Source organism: Benincasa hispida, chromosome 5 (genome assembly GCF_009727055.1).
Source record: "Benincasa hispida cultivar B227 chromosome 5, ASM972705v1, whole genome shotgun sequence".
NCBI lineage: Eukaryota > Viridiplantae > Streptophyta > Magnoliopsida > Cucurbitales > Cucurbitaceae > Benincasa > Benincasa hispida.
Genome location: NC_052353.1, coordinates 16,138,910 through 16,166,413, shown reverse-complemented (window position 1 = coordinate 16,166,413; position 27,504 = coordinate 16,138,910). Strand labels below are relative to the sequence as shown.

Genomic DNA, 27,504 nt, shown 5'->3' with positions numbered 1-27,504 from the left:
GACTCACTTTATTTCCATTTTAACTATGCGATAAAGCAAGAAGATGGGTATACTCTCTCGAACCAAGAAAGATAACTTCATGGGAACAACTTGTGGTAAAGTTTATGAAGAAGTATTTCCCTCCCACAGAGAATGCCAGAAGAAGAAAATTGATCACCAATTTTGAATAAGAAGAAGATGAATCACTCAGTGACGCGTGGGCGAGATTCAAGAGACTAGTACGCGATTGCCCACACAATGGATTGCCAGATTGCCTAAAAATGGAGATTTTTTTTTTTTTTTTATCATGGACTCAATCTACATCGAAGACAGCTGCCAATGCGGCAACAACATGAGGTCTGTTGGACAAAACATATGATGATGCAAAGAACATTCTTGATCACATCTCGAAAAACCACGAAGATTGCCAAGAAGGCGATCAAAGAGCAAAACCCAGAGAATGTAATACAAGTAATGGTGCCATCGAATCATTACAAAATCAGATGAATGCGATGTTTAATTTATTGTAAGGCATCGCAATAAACAATTTCGGAACACGAAGTGGGCAAGTCAATACGATAGAACAAACAAGTACCAGTTATGTTACATATGAAGAACTGCATTCTGTTGAGGAGTGTCCACGAAATCCCCAATCAATCTACTTTGTAAAAAACAATCCCTTTTCAAACACTTACAACTCGGGGTGGCGAAATCACCCTAATTTTGCTTGGAAAAACAATCAACAACAAGGGAGCCAACCTATGGCTCAGAGAGAAGAACCACCAGGATTTTTTCAAAGAACTAATGGACAACAGCAACAGCAAGCCAACAACTCTCAAACACCACCATCATCATCCCTAGAGAACTTGTAAAAGCAATACATCGAAAAGAATGAAACAGTCCTTCAGAACCAAGCTACATCCATCCGCAATTTGGAAATTCAAATAGGACAAATTGCGGGAGAGCTAAAGAACAGACCTCAAGGGACATTTCCTAGCTCAACTGCGCTTCCACGCAATCCAGAGAATACAGGGAAAGAACACTGCCAAGCAGTCACCCTAAGAAGTGGAAAGGCGACGATAAAAGTCAGAAAGAAGCCTAACAAGACCAATTTAAAGGAGAAACCTACGATTCAATCAAGGAAACCGTTGTCGCAAACTGAGTCAAAGGATTCTGAGACTATGGAACCTGAAGATGCGATCAACTCTAAGCCTCAAGACCATGGAACAGTGAAAGTACAGCTACCTCCATTCCCTCAAAGACTAAAATAGAAGCAAAGTGATGAAGGTTAATATCATCACTTCCTGGAAATATTAAAATAACTACACATCAATAATCCATTTATAGAAGCGATAGAGCAAATGCCAATGTATACTAAGTTTTTGAAGGATATTGTTTCGAAGAAGAGAAGCATGGGAAAATTCACCACGGTGGCACTAATGTAGGTCAGTTAACACCCATAATGGTGACTCTCCAACTTGTAGATAGGTCCCTGGTACACCCTGAAGGAAAATTGAAGGATGTCTTGGTCACAATAGAAAATTCATTCTACCTGCAGACTTTATCATGAAGCGGACAAAAACTTGATGCGTTGTAAATGTGATTCAATAATGGTGTATGATTGCGATGATGATTTATGCGTTGCACATGCAAGTTTTNCCTAGCTCAACTGCGCTTCCACGCAATCCAGAGAATACAGGGAAAGAACACTGCCAAGCAGTCACCCTAAGAAGTGGAAAGGCGACGATAAAAGTTAGGAAAAAGCCTAACAAGACCAATTTAAAGGAGAAACCTACGATTCAATCAAGGAAACCGTTGTCGCAAACTGAGTCAAAGGATTCTGAAACTATGGAACCTGAAGATGCGATCACCTCTAAGCCTCAAGACCATGGAACAGTGAAAGTACAGCTACCTTCATTCCCTCAAAGACTAAAAAAGAAGCAAAGTGATGAAGGTCAATATCATCGCTTCCTGGAAATATTGAAATAACTACACATCAATAATCCATTTATAGAAGCGATAGAGCAAATGCCAATGTATGCCAAGTTTTTGAAGGATATTGTTTCGAAGAAGAGAAGCATGGGAAAATTCACCACGGTGGCACTAATGCAAGAATTAAATACTATCATTCCACCAAAGATGCGCGACCCAGGCAGCTTTACAATACCTGCTCAATTAGAGGGATCTACATTGGTCTAGCATTATGCAATCTTAGGGCAAGCATAAACTCAATGCCCCTTTCAATCTTCAAACATTTGAATGAAGGTGAGCTAACACCCACAACGGTGACCCTCCAACTTGTAGATAGGTCCCTGGTACACCCTGAAGGAAAATTGAAGGATGTCTTGGTCACAATAGAAAATTCATTCTACCTGCAGACTTCATCATGAAGCGGACAAAAACTTGATGCGTTGTAAATGTGATTCAATAATGGTGTATGATTGCGATGATGATTTATGCGTTGCACATGCAAGTTTTCCTAGTAAAACCCAAGTATAAATTTTACTAGGTTTCTTGGTAAGCCCAGGGTTGAACACAAGGACTACTAAGTTATTATGCGTCAGTAAAATTGATTCCTTTACGGTGGCAAAAGCAAATAAGTTTGGTTGGTGTTTGTTTAAGTATAAATTCTATGCGACGAAATTGAGTGAAGAGTTGATGAAATCGAGAATACAATGAGTATGCAATGAACAGATTGAGAAGGGATTTAGCTAACACTTCCTAAGATTGCATTCAAATTATGCGATCATGCTGCATACACACAACATGTCATCTCTCAATGCAAATGTCATAATTCCTATTTCTAGAACGCATGTGGTGTATATGATAATGTCGTTAGGACTTATGTCTAATCCTCTATTCTTGTCTATGCAATGATGAATGATACATACATACACAAGGTGACCGCATACTATCACATCCTATTTCTAGGGTGCATGCGATGCATAATAGCAAATAGAACTTATGTCTAAGTTTCTATCTCTTGCTTATGCAGTTCTAATCTGACTCTCTCAAGCCTAGATTCTAACCTGACTCTCTAAAGTCTAGGTTCTTTCTTTAGACTACTCTCTTAAGTATCTCTAAAGGGTAAAGGATGCATACATAAGACAAGATGATCACAAAAAGTGATGATCTTAAGTCATGCTAGCTAAGTACTTCTCAACCCTTTCGAAAATTTAGCTACTCATGTGAAATGTGAAGAGATTGAACAGATGTTGAGATGAGAATTCCATTCTACAAATAAAGTCAGAATACAAAACAAAAATGGAAAGTAGGGATAAGAAGCCCGGTAGCAATGTCTTGCTTCTCGAGGCTTTTACACTGTCTTTTTACTCTACTCTGTCCAGAAGAATATCCTTACTTTCGCAAATGTTGGCCCTCTTTCCTTTTACAACACTTCTCGGCAGTCTTTCAAGCTAACCAGGAATGATCTCTCGGCGTCTTCTTCTCCTTGCTCGCCTCCGCTTTCTAAATGTAAGAATAGTTATAGACTAACAGCTTTGTATATGATCTATCTTCTATATGTGGCGAGTTGTGTCGAACTCCTTTAACGTGGTGGCCTTAAGTATTTATAGAGCTCCAAGGTGTGGAAGCTTTTCTTTCTTATGATTGCAATGATGGGAGGTCATTAAATCTTCTGTCTAGAATGATGAAGTCTGCAGGTAGAATGAATTTGTCTATTGTGACCAAGATATCCTTCAACTTTCCTCTAGGGTGTATCAGGGACCTATCTGCAAGTTGGAGAGTCACCGTTGTGGGTGTTAGCTAACCTACATTCAATTGTTTGAAGATTGAAACGAGCATTGAGTTTCTGCTTGCCCCAAGATCGCATAATGCTTGACCAATTTAGATCCCTCCTATTGACAAGGGTATTGTAATGTTGCCTGGATCACGCATCTTTGGTGGAATTATAGTATTTGATTCTTGCGTTAATGCCACCATGGTGAATTTTCCTGTGCTTATCTTCTTCGAAACAATATCCTTCAAAAACTTGGCATACATTGACATTTGTTTTATCGCTTCTATAAATGGAATATTGATGTGTAGTTGTTTCAATATTTCCAGGAAGCGATGATTTTGACCTTCATCGCTTGCTTCTTTTTCAGTCTTTGTAAGAATGGAGGTAGGTGTACTTTCACTATTCCATGGTCTGGAGGCTTAGCGTTGATCGCGTCTTGAGGTTCCATAGTCTCAGACTTCTTTGACTCATATTGCGACAATGGTTTCTTTGATTTAATAGCAGGTTGCTCCTTTTAATCGGTCTTGCTAGGCTCCTTCTTGACTTCTACCGTCGCCTTTCCACTTCTTAGGGTGACTGCTTCGCAGTGTTCTTTCCCTGTATTCCCTGGATTGCATGAAGCTCAGTTGAGTAGGAAATGTCCCTTGAGGTCTGTTCTTTAGCTCTCCCACATTTTTTCGTATTTGAATTTCCAAATTGCGGATGGATGTAGCTTGGTTCCGAAGGACTATTTCATTCTTTTCGATGTATTGATTTAACAAGTTTTGTAGGGATGATGATGGTGGTGTTTGAGAGCTACTGGTTTGCTATTGCTGTTGTCCGTTAGTTTTTGAAAAAATCCTAGTGGTTCTTCTGTTTGAGCCATAGGTTGGTTTCTTGTTTTTGGTTGTTTTTCCAACCAAAATTAGGGTGATTTCGTCACCCCAGGTTGTAAGTGTTTGAAAAGGGATTGTTTTTTACAAAGTAGATTGATTGGGAATTTCGTGGACACTCCTCAACAGAATGCAGTTCTTCATATGTTAGATAACTTGTTGTTGATTGTTTTTCCAAGCAAAATTAGGGTGATTTCGTCACCCCAGGTTGTAAGTGTTTGAAAAGGGATTGTTTTTTACAAAGTAGATTGATTGGGAATTTCTTGGACACTCCTCAACAAAATGCGGTTCTTCACATGTAACACAGCTGGTGCTCATTTGTTCTATCGCATTGACTTGCCCACTTCGAGTTCCGAAATTGTTTATTGCGATGTCTTGCAATAAATTTATCATCGCATTCATCTGATTTTGTAATGATGCGATGGTGATGACATGCAGAAATACATGTCATCTTAGGCCTTTTACTTAGAATTATGAGGGCTGTTAAGCGAAATATGCAGCAATTATGTTAAGAATTCACGAGAAATTGAGTTTGCGGCGTTCAATTGTCTATTTTTGTAGCTAACACAGAAAATGGACACAAATGCGGAAACTAGACCACCGCATAGACGATTGCATTCGGAGAAACTCTCCATCACAGAGGCGAGCATGTTGATCAATGCATAGATGTTGCGGTACTCAGCCGTATGCATCCATCGCATAGGAGTTGCGATTGTCAAGCGATTGTGGTCATCGTGTAGAAGTTGCGATATTAAGCGAATGCGGTCACTACACGATTGTAGCTACACGATAATATAGAATAATGGGATCAACGCAAGNGCGGAGAAACTCTCCATCACAGAGGCGAGCATGCTCGATCAATGCATGGATGTTGCGGTACTCAGCCGTATGGATCCATCGCATAGGAGTTGCGATTGTCAAGCGATTGCGGTCATCGTGTAGAAGTTACGATATTAAGCGAATGCGGTCACTACACAATTGTAGCTACACGATAATACAGAATAATGGGATCAACGCAAGGTGGGTAGAATGAACGCATCAACGCAAATCAAAAGATGATGTTGACATCTCACCTACCACGCTATTGGCAGCAGGGATTTAGAAAGGACTAAACTCACCGAATGTCAGAATCAGAGCAGTCCATTAATGTTGTCGGCGATTCAAGCTCTATATAAAGAAACCGATGAGCAGAATTGCAAACGGTCCAGGGATTACCCCTACAACCCAGGGTTTTCTCTGTGATCCAGACAAATGCGTGAGAAGAAGCTTGAGAGTTCTTCACCTCCTTCATCCATTCCGAGTGACGACCGAAACTAGATTTTGGGAGAGTCAGCTTCATCGCCCATCTATGGTACCACCAGCAGCCTTGACGCACATCTGTTGGAAGCAAGTCTTTGCTTCCAACCGGTCATTTCATTTTCCTTTCTTTTCTCATATTGTATTGCATGACATTTTGTGATTAAGGAATTAATACAACTTGTTTTCAATGCATTTCCCTTTTTTCTTCGACTTCATCTCTATCTTCTCTGCTTAGCATCTTTACTTTCATTGTAAAACTTAGTGAGATTGCTTGGGTATCGCATACTTAGTCATGTGGATTAGGGATATGAAGCATGTAGCAACCCACCGAGAGGTGTGCATTGTGTGAGTGGTTAGTCGCATTAAGCAATGTATGCATTGTTCACTAGAGATAAGAATAATCTTGCGTCAACCAAGTTCATGCCGTTACCTTGTCCTATGAGCGCATCATTCATCATTTAGGCATACTTGGGAGAGTAGTCTAAAGGTACAAATCTAAGACTCGAGAGAGCAGATTGGAACGCATAGACAAAAACGGTGAACTTAGAGATCAGCTTCGTTTGTTAACCTGCATCGCATGCACCCTAGGAATAGGAATGATATTATGTGGTCGTATATTTGTGTGGATGTCATTTTGTCATTGCATAAATAGGGATAGAGGCTTATGGTAGGTCCTGTAGACTTATCGCATATATCACATGCGTTCTAGCATTAGAAGCCATAGCATTCTCACCGAGAGGTGGTTTACTATTGTATTTCTGTTGCATGATCGCATGGCTTGCATTGACTAAGGTTGCCCTTGCGGTCACTCTTAAGTATTGCAATGAAAACAACTCCACATTTTATCAATTTTTCCCTTCATTTACTTCATGTCAAGAGTTATCGTGTCTTTACCTCTCATGCATATTCTCATTACGCTATCTGTTAGCTAGAAGTAGGAGTAGTGTTAGCTTAACAACCCCTCCAACATTCTTTTATTTAACCACCACATGCACATTACCGTATTCATTTTGCTACAAGCCCCTGAGTTCGGACTCAGCTCATCCGAGAAACTTGCATTCGCATTATACTTGGCGCGAGCGTAAGAAAACTTGTGACAGGACGCATGGTCTTCACATACATTTGTTGGCATATATCCATTCCAACGCATGACCATCGATGCATGACTATCAACGCATACCTTAAGAACATGTTTCGCATATTGCATCCAAGAGATTTTAGTTGAGTAAATTGACATCTAATTTCCCATCGTCAAGTTTTTGGCGCCGTTGCCGGGGACTTCATAGCTAATTGTTTGTTCAGTTTTATGTCTCTGCAGGCAAACTTTCTATCTTGGGAGTATTATAGCTTGTGCGACCAGGCTGCAAACAATATTAAAGTGTAGGCGATGCGCTAAAAGCCAGTATTAACCCCAAGGTAGAAGGAAAATCAGTCGCAAAAGAGCTGAAGGTAATTCTAAGCACATGGTAGCCAACATAAGCCCAACAATTGCCGAAAGTTCCAATGGTTAAGGCAGATTGACCCAAGCAGTTGAGAACCATCTCCTGCATGGAAGACTCCTTGCGGTGACAACACTTCTATTTTTCCAGGGACGTCTTCTACTCTATTTTTTACTTGTTTTTAGTATAGTTATTTTTATTTTATTGTAATTTTGGATTATATGGTGCTTCCTTTGGTTGTGTACGGTATTTCTTTCCTGTATGCAGGTGCTACAATATAGTCTCCTCGGTACGCAGCTTCACGGAAGAATTCCCTTTCTACCCTTCATACGGTATTGGGCTTCGATTCGCGTGAATTCCAAACGCTTCATAATCGCTATCATGCCTTATTTCTGGCCTAAGGATTTCTTTTCATTGTTATCCTTATGCACATTATACCTTTTGAATTCTATTTTTTTCCGCTGATTGCGTTGCATGTCTATGGATGGCACGATATAATTCACCGCAATCTTACTGGCATATCATCGTCAAGGACACTCTTTACTTTTATCAAGCTTCTTCAAAATTTATAGATCTTAAGATTGGTTTATTTGTGTAAACACTTATTCAACGTCTTTATTCATCGCTTCTATGTAATTTTGCTTTTAGCTATTGCACAGAGTGAGAACAGTTGCCAACCTTTAAGTGTAGGAGTGCAGCGGTCTCGGAGAATTGCATTCATTTGCATTACGATCATTTGAGGAAAAAAATGTTGAAGAGAGTTTTTTAGAATAATAATTCCACTGTCAATGCAATGGGGAAACCCATGTTGATAAGAGTTAAGTTTGTGATTAAGAGCAACGTACACCATAGTTGGATCCCGCATGACACACGTGAGGGCAAGCCAAAACAAAAGTGAGTTGCCAGGATCAAAACATATGCGCAACTCCTCTGTCCGGCGCAAGCCAAAATAAGCAAGACAAGAGTTGAGTTTAATATGGAATGCAACCGAAGTTGGATGCCCACATGACACACGTGGGGGTAACCCAAAATGAAGAGCATAACCAGGTTCAACGCCGCATTTGAATAAGTCATCGCAAATTTTTGAACTATTTTGAACGAACGCATTGTCAAAAGGTAAATGCAAAATTGCGATGAATGAGTAAAAAGTTTTCGAACAAAGGCTTGTCAGATTTTAACCTAGAAAAGATCTTTTTGAAGAAGCAGCCAAAGTGGAAGAGATTATTGCGGTGATGGTTGGAGGTATGAGGAAATTATATTCTGAGAAGCTGGTCATCGCAAAGGACAGTAAGAAGGTGAGTTAGAATTTCTTCAGTATAACGCATGCTTGAGGACAAGCATGATTTTAAGTTTAGGGGTGACACCATTACTTGTATTACCTTCTCTGTGTTTTGCTCTTTGATCGCTTTCTTGCCAATCTTCGTTCGAGATGCGATCAAGAATATTCTTTGCCTCGTCATATGTTTTGTCTAGTAGACCTCCTGCTACTGCCGCATTGGCAGCTGTCAATCCATTGTGTGGGCAATCGCGTACTAATCTCTTGTATCTCGCCCATGCATCACTGAGCGATTCATCTTCTTCTTGTTCAAAATTGGTGATCAATTCTGGCATTCTCTGTGGGAGGGAAATACATCTTCATAAACTTTTCCACAACTTGTTCCCATGAAGTTCTCTCTCCTTGTTCGGGAGAGTATGCCCATTTTCTTGCTTTATCGCATAGTGAAAATGGAAATAAAGTGAGTCGAACCTCTTCTGCGGAAATATTAGGGAACACAAAAGTGTTATGAAATTTAATGAAATTTTGTAGATGGGCGTGCGGATCTTCACCATGCCGTCCTCCGAACTGTCCTGTTGTTTGTATCATTTGTAACATTACTAGTTTCATCTCGAACCTTGTTCCATCCAATGTTAGTCTCATGATTCCTGGAGAGAAATCATACAAGTTTGGTGACGCATAGTCCTAGATGGGTCTATTGCGATCATTTTCTAGTAGGATAAGATTTGCCATTATGTTGTTTTCATTTGCTACTCATTCTTCAGGTTGTTCAGCCATTCTGTGAACTCTTCCTTGTCATCTACGTCTATTTTTCTGTCTTCTGCAAAATGTTCTTTCAATCTCTGGGTCGTAATTGGGCTCAAGAGCGTGTCCTTCACTCATGCGACACTTGTTTCTTCCTTTACAGATGGAAGGGCAATACAACAAAGGTCAAAAGTTGCAAAGATCAAAGAGTTTTGATGTTAGTGCAATCTATACTGTAGTCTCTAACAACGGCGCCAAGAACTTGATGCATTGATTTAGGGTGCGATGATGTGTGCATGCGATGACGTGTGGATGCGATGATCATACAACTTTTCCTAACAAAGCCCACCTATAAGCCTTCTTAGGTTTCTAGTAAGTCCAGGGCCGAACATAGGGACTACTAAATAGATATGCGACGAACTCTCTGATTCTATTGCGGTGGTGAAAAATAAGTAGATGGTGTTTTGATTTAGATTTTTCCTATGCGATGGAGTTGAACGTGGAGTGATGAAAGCATAGAGTTATAACAAGTATACAATGAAGGGGTTGAGAAGAGACTTAGCTTAACATTTCCCAAGATTGTGTATAAGTTATGCGATCATGCTATACACAAATATTAGTACTACATTTCTCAACGCAAAATGCCACATTTCCTATTTCTAGGACGCATGCGATGTGTATGGAAAATAACAAATAAAACTTATTTCTAAGTTTCTACTCTTTCTTATGCGACCTAATCCGACTCTCTCAAGTCTAGATTCTACCTTTAGACTACTTTCTCGAGTACTTCCAAATGATGAATGGCGCACACATAAGACAATATGATCGCATAAAATGCGTAGCTTAGGTCATGCTAGCTAAGTACTTCTCAACCCATTCACAAATTTAGTTACTCATGCATGGTGTGGAGAGACTGAAGATAAATCGAAATGAAGTTTCCATTTTCTGTAATTAAAGTTTATCTTGGCTTCGCCTCGCCTCCTTGTTCTCTCTCTGTCTCTGTGTATATATGTATCTATGTATATGTCGGGGGCCCTTTTTCTTTTTCTCTGGTAGCATTAGGTATTTATAGATTTCAAGGTGAAGTAGCTCTTCTTACCAATGATTGCAATGATGTGCGGCATTAATTTCCCTACATTGTTGGGCCGTTTAAAAGTCACCAAAAGTTCAATGTACTTGCATTAGTATGGTTTTTAATGGCTTGTCAACTAAATTCGAAATCGATCGTTATCAGCTTTACATCCTATCATGATTTATTATATTGTCGTCTTGATGCAAGGTCTTTATGTGATCACTTTTGGAGAAACTTCTCACGATTGCATGACTTACGATCGCAACTTCAAGCGCGCTGTCTCATTGTGCCCCTGGATCGTAATTTCATATACGCCATCACATTGTACTTGCACAGAATAGGTAAATTAACTTCTTTTATGCGATGAGCATTAGCGATCACAATTCCTTTTAGTTTGGTACTTTCAGACATGATATTGCCTATTTTACCATCGCTTTCTCTCATTGTTTTACTAATTTGAGCTGTAATAACTTGTATTTCTACCGGTTATCAAATACTGAGGAAGAAAATGTGTGATTTATATGCCTGTCAAAAAAAAAGGGAAGAAAAAGAAAGAGTCAACTGACAATAAAAAATTGGGAATTTAAAGAATATCAAAAGAAAAAAAAAACAAAATTGTAATGTGTATGCAAGACTAGAGGTAAAAAAGCTACCTTTTGGTGTGATCCGTTAGGACACCTGTGAGAACAGTGTGGGTACAGTTCCCTGTAGTGGAAGTGTGAAGTTAATGCCCCTATGTAAAAGAAATGCAAATTTAGGGATCTTGTGTATGTTTTCAGGCACCTCAGTTTATATACTTTTGTGTGTTTTAAAATTTGATGGTTGGTGCTCAAGCCATAGTAGGGGAAAAATGAACTGAGAGTTCATAAGGTCGTTGATAGGTCTTTAAGAGAGAGATATTTTCTTCATTAATTCCCTCAAAATTGTGTTATTTGTTGGATTTTAATGTTCATTTTTGTAGGTAAAACAGTCCCGAGAGCAATTAGGAGTCATTTCAAGAAAAATAGGGTTAAAAAGGACAAAAAATAACCAAAAAGTCAATAAACTTGAAGAGAATCAAAGTAATTACAAAAATGTCATCAGACCCAGTGTCACGACCCTCCCAGAAGCGTCAAGCAATGCTGGAAGACAGAAAGCATCCATCTGCTACGAAACAAGGCAGCAACGTTGCCATGAGCGTCACAATGCTCCAAAATTTGATGGAACTGTCGCGCTCGCCTTACGCAACCCAGCGTCAAGACCCTAGCCCAATGCTTCTTGGCATTTTTACGATTTAGTGTTACAACGCTAGCCTCAACGTCGCAATGCTACACCTGCAACTATAAAACATTTTCTTTCATTTTTAGCGAGAAGGAGGCAAAATTCTTCATGGAGTCTAGAGTTTCTTCCTTCACCAGTTCAACTCCTTAGTAACTTTGTCTCTAATTAGTTAGATTTTCATTTCTTTATTTCATTATAAACATTATAATGGATTTGTGAAGTAATTTCTTCAATCTTATTTCTAGGTTTCAAGAATTCTTGCAATCTTCTTGAGTTTTCTGTTTTTCTTTGTAAATTGCATTATGAAATTATGGATTCTTGAATCAGTTTTAAGTTCTAAAAGCATGTTTAGGGGTTTTTGTCTTTTAAGCATGTTAAGCCAAGATTCTTAGTTTTGCTACAATCTTGATTGGATATGTTGCTAGGATGTATTCATGTATAAGAATGTCTTGTTAACACTAAGCGGCAATGTTAATTTTTTATTTGATGGCTATTCCTAGAATACATAAATTGCTAGATTCAAGGAAAAATTCAATCAATTGAATATGGCTATCTTGACAATTAATTGAATGCTCGAACTTAATTCATATTTTTTCTGTTCTATATGGACGCTATCGATCCAATAGAACTAGAGGCATATAGGTTTATTTGGGTTAGGCCTTTCCAACTGTAATCAATAGCTAGAATGCTTTCTTGATTAGATTTTGCTAGCTATTCACCTTTGTAGAGGTTAGCCTAGTCGAGTAAAACGAGTAGTTGTGTGCATAATTCATTTGCATGACTAATTTGTAGAAATCGATGATAGAGATTGCATTGAATGTCTAACTTGAACTAGAAATAAGATTGAACCACTTTTGTTTACAATTATCTTTTATCCTTTTATTTTCAAGTATGTTTCTTGCTTTATCAAACCCCCGTTTTTATTGCTTTCATAGTTGAACTTAGCTTAAGAAAAGATTAAACAAGTCTTCCTTGTCGATCGAACCCGTACTTTCCCCTTATGCTACTTGTTAGTATAGGATGTAGTTTTCGGTGATTTATAAATATTTTTGTTTCGATGAGAGTCGAACTAATGACATCGATTCGAGCATGAACAGTCGTTTTGGGTTCGCTTGTGCTTAAAATAGACAACTTAGAACTTATTCATGCATGAGAAGATTTGAAATGAAATTCCAATTTTGTCTTGAGTTGATTAAATGCTCTTGCATAGCTTAATTGATTGTGAGCATGATTTTGGTTAAGCGTTAAGATTGGAGTAGGGAATTTGGTAACTTAGCAAACTAATTTTTGTGTGATTGCATGTTCTACCTTGCTCGAGGATGATCAAGAATCAAGTTGGGGGTGATTTGATATTACCGAAAATATGCTATCTCTCTACTTAATTCAGGATCGTTGACCTATTTAATGTGCTTATTTGATGATTTTACAAATCTCGGACATCTAAGAGGTAAAATGAAGCATTCAATGTGAAATGGTGCTAAAATGGACCAAATTGAAACTTAAATGTATCGAGGCAGAAAGAATGTCAAGAAATTACAATAATGCCCCTGAAGAGAGCGCAACTGTGCTCTCCGCAGCACTCCGCATTGTGCTTGAAGGCAGAATAAGTCTGATTTGAGAATTTGGGAGACATCGTGATGCTCTGTGTTTTGATGGAGTGTATGTGTGCGCATTTAGCGTTGCAGCGCTATGACTGCGCATGAGCGCAACAATGCATTGTGGCAAGAGGCCTCCCAGACCCTAGTGCAGCGATGCTATGTGCTGATTATGAATATAAAGTTTGCTCATTTTAATGGGGCATCACACCATTTTTACTCTTTCAGATCTTTTTTCTTCTCTTCTCCATTGTAAACACTTAATATTTTTCATTCTAGTCATCTTAGAGCTTAAGCTTTTGGATTTTGAGGATGATTAGAGTCTAAAGGTGACTCTTTTAGCTTGGGTTTGATTGTTTTCCCTTTTTATTTTAGTGGTGAGACTTGTTCTTCATCAAATATTTTTAAAACACTATTATTTATGGGCTTTAATCTGATTGTACTGTTATGAATGACTATTTCTTGTTATTGATTAATAAGCAATGCTTGAATGTTGCTTTTTCTTGCTTTAGATTTATCCTTGATTAAGGTAATAGATCGACTAGAAGCGAAATGTTAGATTAACTTGCTTGTTGTCAGTCAACCATCAATGTGTATTGATTTAATCAACCTTGACTTAAAATCGTATTGAATGAATTAATTAGACGATGGAAATTAATTTGTTCATCTAGTTTAATACTATTAGACCACTTAAGTTAGTATAGATTCATCTAATTTAATTGGATTTATTAGGAAATTAGGATGATTAATTAGGTTTCTAATCAATTTGGCTAGCTTAAACATGAGATTTCATCTAGAGTTCAATGATTGATTAAACTAAACGAGTGAAGGAAAAGTAAAGGCAAAATAATGAGCACAATAAACATAGAATTCATTTTATTAGAAAATATGTGCTAAATTACAAAATATATAAATTATAGCAATGGAAACAAAGATAGAGAAAATTCTTCTTCCAATATAACACCCCCCCAAATTTACTATTGCGTCGGAAGGTCATCTTCTCTGCACTCAGGAGTAGGCTCTTGTTCATCAAAGAGGCATAGAGGGTGACGAAGATGATGCGGAACGACTAGGCCATGTTGATAAGAAGTTAAGAAGTTAAAAGTATTAATGGTTCCGTTCGGTCTGTTGGCGTAAAAACATAAGGGTGATGGAAATATCTCGCTGCATTTGATTAAGGGATTGGCTCATAGGCCACAACTGATAGTTAATCTCAATTCAAAGAAATTCCTAAACCTTATCAAGGTGGATGGATAGTGTAGGGAGATGCAGTGAGGCAGAATGGTGGGGAGAGTGGTTCAAATTCACACCAATGTCGGTTTGTTGCTGGTTGGATGGGCCAACGCCCATGTCAAATGGGTCATCAAATTTGTCTTGGGAAAGCGACGGGGGAAATTGTTCTTTAAGTTTTGGGGGAAGGGGATTTCTGCAGTGAAGGGTAGTGAATTTTTATGGTAGGAGAATGTGTATTTGGATCAGAAGAGGAGGGAAGATCATTAAGATTTTCAGGCAAAGGGGGTAGGAGCAGTAAAGGGCTTTGGGGATGTAAGATCATCTACGGCACCGAAGAGTGGATCCGCTCTTCAAGATCCTCACGCTCAATAATGGTTTTGGCCATTTCCTTATCCTTGCCCATTGTCCTTCGTCTTTTGGATCTTAGAGGCTGCGGTGAATTTAGGTCAATGAGGGTTGGACGCTTTAGGACTTTAGTTGGCTTGGGGCTAAGGGGGGAGTCCCTCAACAGTCTTCGCAATATTTGTTTGTGATTACCTTGTGCACTTATGCCAAAGACACTTCGTCCACACCAAAGCCAACACATAGGCATAGGCTGGTTATGGTCCATGGAATGAAGAGTTGGCCTTGTGGCTTGCCAAAGATTCCCCTAATCTGCGATGCAATGATTGTTCGATGTCCATAGGGATGCTTTGGTAGAAATGTGTGTTAGGTCATATCGCACCCAAATTAATTTTCATTGTGGTCGCCTTGTTTGTGCAGCATTGCATAGGCAAGAATTAGAGGCTTATGTGTAGGTCTTATAGACACCTCTGCACATACATCGCAAGCGTTCTAGCATTAGAAGCCGTAGCATTCACATTGAGAGGTGGTTTACTATTGTATGAGTGTTACATGATTGCATTGGTTTGCGTTGACTAGGTTTCCCTTGCGGTCACTCTTAAGGGTTGCAATGAAAATATCTCCACATTTTATCTACTTTCCCATACATTTATTTCATGTCAAGGTTTTTCGCATCTCTACCTTTCATGCATATTCTCATTTCGTTGTCTGTTAGATCTGTCTCTTATACACATCTAGATGTGTATAAGAGACAGCTCTTAAGGGTTGCAATGAAAATATCTCCACATTTTATCTACTTTCCCATACATTTATTTCATGTCAAGGTTTTTCGCATCTCTACCTTTCATGCATATTCTCATTGCGTTGTCTGTTAGATAGGAGTAGGAGTAGGATTAACCTGTCTCTTATACACATCTAGATGTGTATAAGAGACCGACCTCGGATTACCCGAGAAACTTGCGTTCATGTTATACTTGGCGTGAACGCAAGAAAACTTGTGGCAGGACATATGGTCATCGCATACATTCGTTAACGCAATTTTCATTCTAATGCATGATCAACGACGCATGACTATCAATGCATATTTTAGTAACATGCATCGCATCCCGCATCCAAGGGAAGCTGGTAGTCGAGTAAAATTGACTTCCAATTTCCACACATCAACGGCTCCACTCCATCTTCAAGTTTATGGTCGACATGCATGGCTTGCTTCGCCTCCAATGTCTGGCGTGGCTTGTTTCACCTCCAAAGTCTGGCGTGGCTCACTTCGCCTCCAAAGTCTAGCGTGGCTCACTTCGTCTCCAAATTCTGGCGTGGCTCGCTTCGTCTCTAAAGTCCGGTGTGGCTCGCTTCGTCTCCATAGTCTGGCATGGCTCGCTTTGTCTCCATAGTCTAGCGCCGCTCGCTTCGTCTCCATAGTCTGGCATGGCTCGCTTCAGACTCTCCATAGTCTGGTGCAGTTTCGCTTTGTCTTCACAAGTCAAGGTGCGGCTTCGCTTCGTCTTCACAAGTCAAGGTGCGGCTTCGCTTCATCTTAACAAATCAAGGCGCGGTTTCGCTTCATCTTCACAAGTCAAGGCGCAACTTCACTTCATCTTCACAAGTCAAGGCGCGACTTTGCTTCATCTTCACAAGTCAAGGCGCGACTTAGCTTCATCTCCATAATGATGGTGCGATTTTGCTTCATCTCCAAAATGATCGTGCTACTATCACCCACATAGGGGTTGTGTCTAGTGATGACATGTAGAAATGCATGTCATCTTAGGCCTTTTATTTAGAACTATGAGGGTTGTTAAGCAGACTATGCGGCAATTATGTTAGGAATTCATGAGAAAATGAGCTTGTGGCGTTCAGCATTGAGAATCTCGGCTAACCTATTATTATGCGTTATTATGTGTTCAATTGTCTATTTTTGTAGCTAACGTAGGAAGTGGACGCAAACGTGGAAGCCGGGCTACCGCATAGACGATCGCATGCAGAGAAACTCTCCATCGCAAAGCGAACGCATACGATCAACGCATGGGTATTGCGGTGATCAACCGTATGCGTCCATCGCATAGGAGTTGCGATCATCAAGCGATTGTGGTCATCGTGTAGAAGTTGCAGTATTAAGCGAATGTGGTCACTGCACGATTGCGGCTACACGATAACCATAATAGTGGGATGAACGCAAGGTTGGTGGAATGAACGCATCAACGCATATCTCGGGAAAATCAAAAGATGATGTTGACATTCACCTATCCCGCCGTTAGCAGAAGAGACTCAGAAAAGTACCAACGCGCCGCTAATGTCAAAATTAGAGTAGGTCCATTAATGTTGTAGGCGATAAAGCTCTATAAATAGAAGCCGCTGAGCATAATTTCAAATTGTCCAAGTTTTGGCCTTCAGGTGGATCCTTGTGATCTAGACGAATGCGTGAGAAAGAAGCTTGAGAGTTTTTCACCTCCTTCATCCATTCCGAGTGATGATCGGAGTCTTCGACCGGAGTTAGATGTCGAGAGAGTCAGCTCCACCGCCCATCCATGGCACCACCGGCAACCTTGACACACATCCGCTGGAAGCAAGACATTGCTTCCAACTGGTCCTTTCATTTTCTCTTCTTTTCTTATATTGTATTGTATTACATTTTGGATTAAGAAATTAATACATTGTGTGTTCAATGCATTTCTATGTTTCCTTCGATTCCATCTCCATCTTTCTTTACTTAGCATCGTTAACATTAATTGCATCACTTAATGAGATTGCTTGAGTAATGCATACTTAGTCATGCAGATTAGAGATATGAAGCATGTAGCAAACCACGGAAGGTGTGTGTTGTGCGAGTGAGTGAGAAAACCTTATTTGCTTAGTGTGAAGCTATAGCAACGCCTGTCTATAGGCAGACGCAACGCTTGTCTATGAGTAAAGTCAGCAACAACTAACTGCCTGGGAAGGTAAGTGGTTGGTCGCATTAAGCAGTGTAAGCATATTCACTAGAGATAAGAATAATCTTACGTCAGCCAAGTTCATGCGATTACCTTGTCTTATGAGTGCATCATTCATCATTTAGGCATACTTGGAAGAGTAGTCTAAAAACCAAATCTAAGACTCGAGAGAGCGGATTGGATCGCATAAGCAAGAATGGGGAACTTAGAAATAAGCTCCGTTTGCTATTACACAGCGTATGCACACTACGGAGAGGATATTGCATCCGTCCAAGAAGTAGGATACGGTGGCTGTATGCGGTCATCTTGACCCTTTTGCATACACATCATATACGTCCTAGAAATAGGCTCGAGTGTGTGTAGCATGATCGCATAGCTTGCATTGGCTGAGGTTGCCCTTGCGGTTAATCTTAAGGGTTGCGATGAAAACATCCGCACGTTTTATCTGTTTTCCATCCATGTACTACGCATCAACAATTGTCGTGTCTCTACCTCTCATTCATACTTCTCATTGCATTGTTTGTTAGTTAGGAGTAGAAAACTTCTGACAGGAATGCATAGTCATCGCATACATTTGTTAACGCATATTGTAAATCTAACGCATGACCACCGATGCATGATAATCAACGCATACATTAAGAACATGCATCGCATATGGAGTTCACTTAATTTTAGTCATCAAATCGATGATGGCTAATTTTTCTTCATCATCATCTAGCAGGGGTCAGATTGTTGTTGGCGAAGCTCACGACCCATTCCCTGCAGGCCTACACAGTCACCCACATAGGTGGGTTGCTCAGGCAGGAGTCAGATCGTTTGTTGGCAGAGCTGGATAACCACCCTTGCAGGCTACACAGTCACACACATATCGGGCGTGTTAGCAGGAGTCAAAATCGTTTGTTGGCAGGAGCTGACGACCATCCTTGCAAGCTACACAGTCACCCACATAGGGTTGTGTCTAGTAGGAGTTAGATCGTGTTGCCAGAACTGACCAACCACCTTTGTAGGTTAACACATCATCCACAAAGGCCGTGTCTAGCAGGAGTCACTATCGTTGTTGTAGAGCTGACTACCACCCCTGCATGTTTATACAGTCACCACAAAGGGTCGTGTTTTAGCAAGTCAAAATTCGTATCGTTGCAGAGCTGACAACCCACCCTGTAGGCACCACGGTCACCCATATAGGGGGTCGGTCTAGTAGAAGTCAGATCGCTTGTTAGCGGAGGTGAACGACCGGCTTCCTGCAGGCTTACACAATCACCCACAATAGAGGTTTCTTGTCAAGCAGTAGTCAGCATTGTTGTTGGCGAAGCTGAGGACACCCCTACAGGCTACACAGTTCATTCCATTCATCTCACATAATTAGGTTCATGTCGAGCAAGAGTCAGATCGTTGTTTAGCGTAGCTGACGGACCACCCCCTGCAGGCTACATAGTCCCCCACATAGGGGTTGTTGTTCTAGCAGGGTCAGATCGTATTGGTCGAAACGCCCCTATGTGCGCATATATATCATATAAAGGAAAAAAAAAAACCCAACCTTTGTGTGCAAGGCATAGTCGCCCAACATAAGCAAGGGGGCAAGTTAGTAAAATTAATAATAATAATAATAATAAAGGATAAAAGGAAGGTAAAAAAAGAAAGAAAAAAAAAAAAAAAGAAAAAGAAAAGGACAAGAAAAAAACAAAATTTTCTATAAAAAAAAAGAAGAAAAAAAAAGAATTGAAGAAAGGGGAAGTTTTTTTATTTTCCTTCCTTTTACTCGGATGAAATTATAGAAGGGCTTTCAGCCCTATTTATAGTGAATCCAAATCTAATTAGCGAAATCTTAGATTGTATTAAATCTAGATTTTATTGGAATTTTTATTAGTTTTTTTTTTTAAAAAAAATCGTTTTTTTTTGTATACCAGACCCGAATTTATCTTTGACATTTTTATTTTTTTTTGTCGCGGCTCTATATTCAAAACACTTTGGGTCATTGCACCCGAAAACATTTTGTTAATACGAAAATTTATTAGCTTCCAAATTAAAATTAAATCTGGATTGAAATTTATTGCCTTTATTTTTAAATGTGAGGTATTCCTAAAGTATATCTCAAAAATCAAATTAATTGGGACAAAACAAATTAAATTAAAATTGGGAATGAAACTTGAATTTCATTTAAATTCAAAATTTATTTTAGCCCCGAATTAAATTAAAATTTGGAGGATGAAAACTTATTCTTTTATTTTTAAATTTGAGATCTGAGTTTAATCCAAAATCAAAATTAAATTGGGACAAAGCTCAAAATTGTCTTATATAATCTTGAGCCATAATTTCCGAATTTCTTTCTTATAAACCAAAATCTTAAAGTTTTCATCTCCAAATTAAATTAAATTAGGGATGAAACTTGAATTTTATTTTAAATTCAAAATTCGCACATTTTATCTCTCTAAATCAAATCAAGTCTGAGATAAAGGTTGAGATTTAAAAAAAAAAAAAAAATTATTCGTCCCCTATTTAGTTAAACTCGTCACTAAAATCACTTTTTAATTAAATTGGGGGCATCGAAGTCAAGACCGAATTACTTAGGTTGGCTTTATTTATTTTTCTCGAGATTCATCCATCCACATCTGTGCACAAATCTCGAAAATGGGTATTAGTTGGAGGAGAAATTTTTGACCAACCACGGACCACCACGTCATTTGCTAAATTAATGACGAAATTCCGAAATCGTCAAATTTGTGACCAATTAAGAGTTGACACATGTCTCAAATTGAAATTGGGGACAAATTCTGTGTTTTTATCACAGGCGTCGATGGAGTAAAATTAATTTCGACCAATTGGATGCTATAATTTGAGCATTGACCCAGTTACGCCCAAATATGGCCTTAAGGTGGACCTAAAACGGTAAAATAGGCCTGAGCCCAGTTAATTGGAAAGCCAGACAAGTCCAATTAGTTAGGCCTAAAGGCCCGTCCCAAGTCCAATTAATTAGCCAAAGGTTGGGTCCAAGTCCAATTAAATTAGGCCCAAAGGTCATGCCCAAGCCCATGAAGCCCGTCAGGGAGCTTCTCTTCCCCTCATTTGAGTTATAGAGAATTATCTACAATCAAAAGACCCATCAGACACTCTTCCAAGACTTTGCTAAGTACTAATCAAACCACAACGCATCAAATCAACCTCAACATCAACTCAAGTTCAACTCCACAAAACAAGTTTCTCCGGAAACCTCGTGTGAACACTAATCCTCCAACAAGATCAACAAGTCCAAAGGCTGATCGTTCAAGAAGATCAACCAACTTAAAAATTATATTTTATTTTGAAAGCATCAAAATACTATGTATTAGAAATTGTACTCGTTTTTCACAAAATTAATACAAATAAAAAATTCAAGTTTCACGAAATAAATTTCTCTTGAAATTTCGTGCGAATAAATACAATCTAAAATTTTAGAGGTATAAATTGATTTGATATTTTTTTGAAAAAAAATAAAATAAAAAAACATATTCTTATTAGAAAGAAAAGCATTCAAACAAATGATCACAAACTTTTTAAATAAACCCTTTAAAAATATATATATAGAGTGAAATAGTCATATCTGACCAACACACAATGCAATGTTATTAATAGGGCATCGTAGGCGGTGGTGGCTTAACCAAATTCAAAAGCGCTTTGTAAATAAACGGTGGTGGTGGCTTCACAATGATCGCTTTTGGCAACTTTAAAGCTTTACATGATGAAGATTCCTCTGCCTCATTGGTTAGTGTTGTTGGACTTTTTAGCACTCAAGAAACCTGGATTTTAGTGGCTTCAACTTTTCTAATATTGAGGAATTAAATAAAGGTTTGATCAAAGGGGAATTATCCAAAATCATTCACTTAATTTTGAATTTTGTAGTCTAAACTAGAAGTAATGTGTTCAATCCTTGAGAAATAAAAAGGGAAGGAGAGTGATAGAAAGTAAGCTAAAAAAGATGGTGTAATAGCATAAGTGCTCGTAATAATCAATGAAATATGAGATTGAGTATTTAGTAGTTTGAAGTTTGAGATTGTACACATGGGTTGATTCGTATAAGAATGATAAACATATTCAAATACAATGAGTATATACAATATTTTCTTATTGTCATTAATTCTGTATTATTGAAACATCTTCAATCTGTTATCTCGCACTTCGAATGACCAAGCTCGAGGTCTCGCTTTCCTATGACATATATATAAAATCCTCTAACCCTTATTAATCCTATGTAAACCATTGAAATCTAATATGTATTTGTTTGGTTATGTGTATTTTACGATTTCAGGCCTAGGGTTTAAAGAGAGTTTATATATAAATCCTCTAATTCTATTGGCGCCTCAACGATCTGTATTATTTGATAATTCTCTCGATTAATAAAATGAATCTCTCCCTCATTGACATAGCTAATATATTGTTAGTGAACCACGTAAATCTCTATATAGATCTTTACTATTTACATTATTTTGTTTTCTTTATTTATCGATTACAATAGTAACATAGCATAGATTCAAATCTAAATGACCAAAACTGTTCATTCTAAAATTTTGAGCTTACACTATTATTAAAAGACTATTTTGAAATGAGATGGACACTTTAGTTACCCAAAGAATTATTATTTAAAAGGCTTCATTGGTGTTCACTGAATATGGGGTACACATTAGATTGGCTACTTGTATATAATTCTAATCATCCACATTGATTATATCTACTGAGTTATGGCCCCAATAATATGACAAAGAATTTCTAGCCACCCTCTGCTTGATGAGAAATCCAACAAAAAGCATGTTTAATTTGAATAATAGAGGAAAAATATTCCTTGCAACATATCATATGAGTTATTCTTTATTAGTGCTCTCAATGATTTAGTATAGATCCAAACTTTTATTTTATTTGTTTATCATGATAATATATATCTAGTGTATATATCTACAGTTTTATTTTCTTCGTTCTAGAATTATTTCATATAGACACCACTACAAGAAGAAGATGATCTTCCGACGTTAAAATAACTGTCGGGAGTAAAATCGTCTAGAAATATAATATCTCTAAACGACGTAGAACAATCATCGGGAGTTATAACCTAACTCCGAACAGGTTAATTAACCCATCGAGAGTTACGTGCATATCCCCCGACGAATTTTCCTCGTCGTTGGGAGATACAGCCAAAAGATTCTTCCAATGTATGATTTCTGGGTCCAATGAAATTGATAGGAAGAAACCCTGTCAAATAGAGATTTTTTCTTTCGACCATCTTTCGATTGTTAATACGATATATAAGGACCGTTACTACAAATAGTACTACAACCTTAAATATCGATTGCTTGTTGAACCCTGTGAATTGCGTGAAAGTAGGATACTCCAAATTCGGGAGTCTTAAGAGTTTTATAAAACATTCTTGATGGAAAAAAAAATGTGAATGAAAGATCCCACTGAATTGAATTGGGTCCATGACGAGTAATTTTAAGCGTAAGGAGATAGTACCAACTCCCGACAGTTATATAATACCCGTCTGGAGTTAGTAACCTTAATATCATATCGCCTCCTAAAATTTCCACGTCTCTTAAAATCAAATCTGCCTCTCCCCTCCGTCCGAACGCGCTCCCCTCAAATCATTGATCAGCATTGGGCCGCCGAGCACCACCGTCGAACTCCGCGCCACCATCAAACGCCAGCGATTTTCAGTTTCACCGCTCCAACTCCCTCTCTCCGTTGCTCCGTCCCACGTTCGAAACCCTAAACCATTCCCCCCTTGAAAATTTTGCACCCTTTTTCACCTTGGATTGTTCAGCTATTGTTGTGTTTCTCTGGGTAAGATAAGATTGCTCTTTGTGCTTGATTATAATGGGTTCATTTCAATATTTTACTTATTCACTTCGTTAGTGTTTTTAATTTTCTTAGATCTTGTGATAGGATTGTTAATGGGTTCTTTCCCTGTTCGTTATTTCTCTGTGAATTTTTATCTCAATTTTGTTTTTGTTTCTTATTATGGGTTTTTTTTTAATAAAGAGTTGTCTGTAGTTTTGAGATAGTGATGACAGGGGCAGAGAAGCTTAATTTTTCTATCGAAAGTGTTCTTGCTCCTTGAATTTGATGGCATTTCTATGCTTGTTATGTATTGGTTAAGGATTTTTGCCTTTGACATTATCCAAGATGATCATTTTAAAATGCTTCTTTGTCTTCTATGTTTTGTAATGGTGATTTTTCCTGCAGTTTAGGAGTAATGCTTATGTAGGGTTCTTGATACTATAGTCACATAAAATATAGTTAATAATTAACTTAGACTTCATTTAATAATTATTTAGGCCTCATTTGATAATGTTTTTTTGTTTAGTTTTTTTTTTGTTGATCAAATTCTTAATTTTTGGATCAAACACAAGTTATAATTTGTTTTGGATTATAAGTTGGGTTAGAAAAGGTTTATTTTTATGGATGAATAAAGAATTGATCAAACCTAGAAATAAGTTGTTGATCGAGTATAGAGAATGAGTATCTCAATTTTTAGATGTGGAAAAGTTTCTGTTAATGATTTCGAACAAACAAGATGCCAATGCAAGAGTATCCCTTCATACTGTGAATGGGTATATCACGAAGAGACAATCAACATATCTAGAAGTTTTGGAAGACATACAACTTATTCAATACGTAATGATGAAGAAACTAGCATATAGTGTAATATTGTTGAAGAAAATGATATGTTGAATCTTATAAACGATCTACAAGTTTTAATTGAAAACGAAGACACAAATAAAGAAGAGATCAAGAATGAAATGTCCTCTAATGGTCAAGAAAGAGATACCACAAACGTATTTGAGGATTTAATGGCTGAAGCACGTAATGAATTATATCCTGGTTGTTCGCAATTTTCGTCCTTGAACTTCTTAGTGAAGTTGATGCATATCAAAGTTCTAAACGATTGGAGTAAGAAATCGTTTGACATGTTGTTAGAATTGTTAAAAGCAGGGTTTCCAATCGGCACCGCTATACCTACTTCCTTTTATGAAGTTAAACGAAAATTGCGTGACTAGACTTAGGTTATGAGTTTATTCATGCATGCAAATACGATTGTGTATTGTATTGAAAAGAATTGCAGATGTACAATAATGCATGGTTTGTGGTGAGTCTCGATACAAAATTAATGATGATAAGGGTAAAACGATTCTTTGGATCGAAAAAATGTGCTTCTAACATGAGATGGCATAAAAATAAGCGAGTTGAAATGGAGGATGTGTTACGACATCCAACTAATGCAGAGGGGTGGAAACATTTTAATCGTGAATTTTCTTATTTCGCTTTAGATCCTCGAAATGTTCATTGACGATTAACATCAGATGGATTTAATCCATTTGGAAATATGAGTACTTCGTATAGTATGTGGTTTGTGGTGCTAATTCCTTATAATTTGCCACTTAGGAAATGCATGAAGGAGACAAACTTCTTCATGTCTTTGCTCATACTTGGTCCAAAATTTCCTAGAAAGAAAATTGATGTTTACTTACAACCATTAATTGAAGATTTGAAAGAATTATGGACTATTGGTGTGCAGACTTATGATTATCTTACCAGTGGGTTTTTCAAATATATGTGACCTTATTATAGACTATTGATGATTTTCTTGTGTACAGTGACTTATCTAGTTGGAGGACAAAAGGTTATCAAGCATGTCCCATATTCAAAGAAGATAAATCGTCTTTCAGGATAAAAAGGAACATAGCATTCATGGGACATTGACGTTATCTTTTAGAGAATCGTAATTTGCATAGAAGTAGGCAACATGATAGAAAAGTTTAATGTAGANTTTTTTTTGTTGATCAAATTCTTAATTTTTGGATCAAACACAAGTTATAATTTGTTTTGGATTATAAGTTGGGTTAGAAAAGGTTTATTTTTATGGATGAATAAAGAATTGATCAAACCTAGAAATAAGTTGTTGATCGAGTATAGAGAATGAGTATCTCAATTTTTAGATGTGGAAAAGTTTCTGTTAATGATTTCGAACAAACAAGATGCCAATGCAAGAGTATCCCTTCATACTGTGAATGGGTATATCACGAAGAGACAATCAACATATCTAGAAGTTTTGGAAGACATACAACTTATTCAATACGTAATGATGAAGAAACTAGCATATAGTGTAATATTGTTGAAGAAAATGATATGTTGAATCTTATAAACGATCTACAAGTTTTAATTGAAAACGAAGACACAAATAAAGAAGAGATCAAGAATGAAATGTCCTCTAATGGTCAAGAAAGAGATACCACAAACGTATTTGAGGATTTAATGGCTGAAGCACGTAATGAATTATATCCTGGTTGTTCGCAATTTTCGTCCTTGAACTTCTTAGTGAAGTTGATGCATATCAAAGTTCTAAACGATTGGAGTAAGAAATCGTTTGACATGTTGTTAGAATTGTTAAAAGCAGGGTTTCCAATCGGCACCGCTATACCTACTTCCTTTTATGAAGTTAAACGAAAATTGCGTGACTAGACTTAGGTTATGAGTTTATTCATGCATGCAAATACGATTGTGTATTGTATTGAAAAGAATTGCAGATGTACAATAATGCATGGTTTGTGGTGAGTCTCGATACAAAATTAATGATGATAAGGGTAAAACGATTCTTTGGATCGAAAAAATGTGCTTCTAACATGAGATGGCATAAAAATAAGCGAGTTGAAATGGAGGATGTGTTACGACATCCAACTAATGCAGAGGGGTGGAAACATTTTAATCGTGAATTTTCTTATTTCGCTTTAGATCCTCGAAATGTTCATTGACGATTAACATCAGATGGATTTAATCCATTTGGAAATATGAGTACTTCGTATAGTATGTGGTTTGTGGTGCTAATTCCTTATAATTTGCCACTTAGGAAATGCATGAAGGAGACAAACTTCTTCATGTCTTTGCTCATACTTGGTCCAAAATTTCCTAGAAAGAAAATTGATGTTTACTTACAACCATTAATTGAAGATTTGAAAGAATTATGGACTATTGGTGTGCAGACTTATGATTATCTTACCAGTGGGTTTTTCAAATATATGTGACCTTATTATAGACTATTGATGATTTTCTTGTGTACAGTGACTTATCTAGTTGGAGGACAAAAGGTTATCAAGCATGTCCCATATTCAAAGAAGATAAATCGTCTTTCAGGATAAAAAGGAACATAGCATTCATGGGACATTGACGTTATCTTTTAGAGAATCGTAATTTGCATAGAAGTAGGCAACATGATAGAAAAGTTTAATGTAGACCGCCTCCAGTTGTAATAAATGGAGAAGAGATCTTACAATAAATAAATAGGTTAAACTTTCCTGTCCTTAGCAAACATCCATCGAAGCAAGACAAGAAAAGAAAAAAATTCTAAACTGGACTAAGAAAAGTATTTTTTTTTCCAACTTCCATATTGGTCAAGACTATATGTGCAGAATAGAAGTCGTTCCTGCAAATACAATATGAGATGTAGGAAAAACAAGGTTGAAAAGTAGGACGTGTTGACCTATTTAAAGAAACACACTCTAAAGGTGGCAAGTTCATGAATCAGGCAGCTGAGGATGCACATATAATCAATTTTATTTTTTTTCATTTTTTTTATTTGTGAGTTCAATAACTCGTACTTACACACTTAATTAATATGTGTAGAATCAAATGTTAGAATAACAATTCAACCCCGCCCAAAAGGTTGTCAACCACTAACAAGGGACGAAATTTGTGAGATGGTTTTAGGCAG

The 27,504-nt window shown here is 37.7% G+C and overlaps 2 non-coding genes across 2 annotated transcripts; one reads left to right on the top strand and one right to left on the bottom strand.

Annotated features, from left to right (window-relative positions):
• Positions 1–137: 137 nt before the first annotated feature.
• LOC120078908 lies at positions 138–244 on the bottom strand. The gene has a single exon (XR_005482183.1). It is a non-coding gene; the product is annotated as a small nucleolar RNA R71 (small nucleolar RNA).
• Positions 245–8,835: 8,591 nt separating this feature from the next.
• LOC120078879 lies at positions 8,836–8,940 on the top strand. The gene has a single exon (XR_005482157.1). It is a non-coding gene; the product is annotated as a small nucleolar RNA R71 (small nucleolar RNA).
• The last annotated feature ends 18,564 nt before the right edge of the window (positions 8,941–27,504 follow it).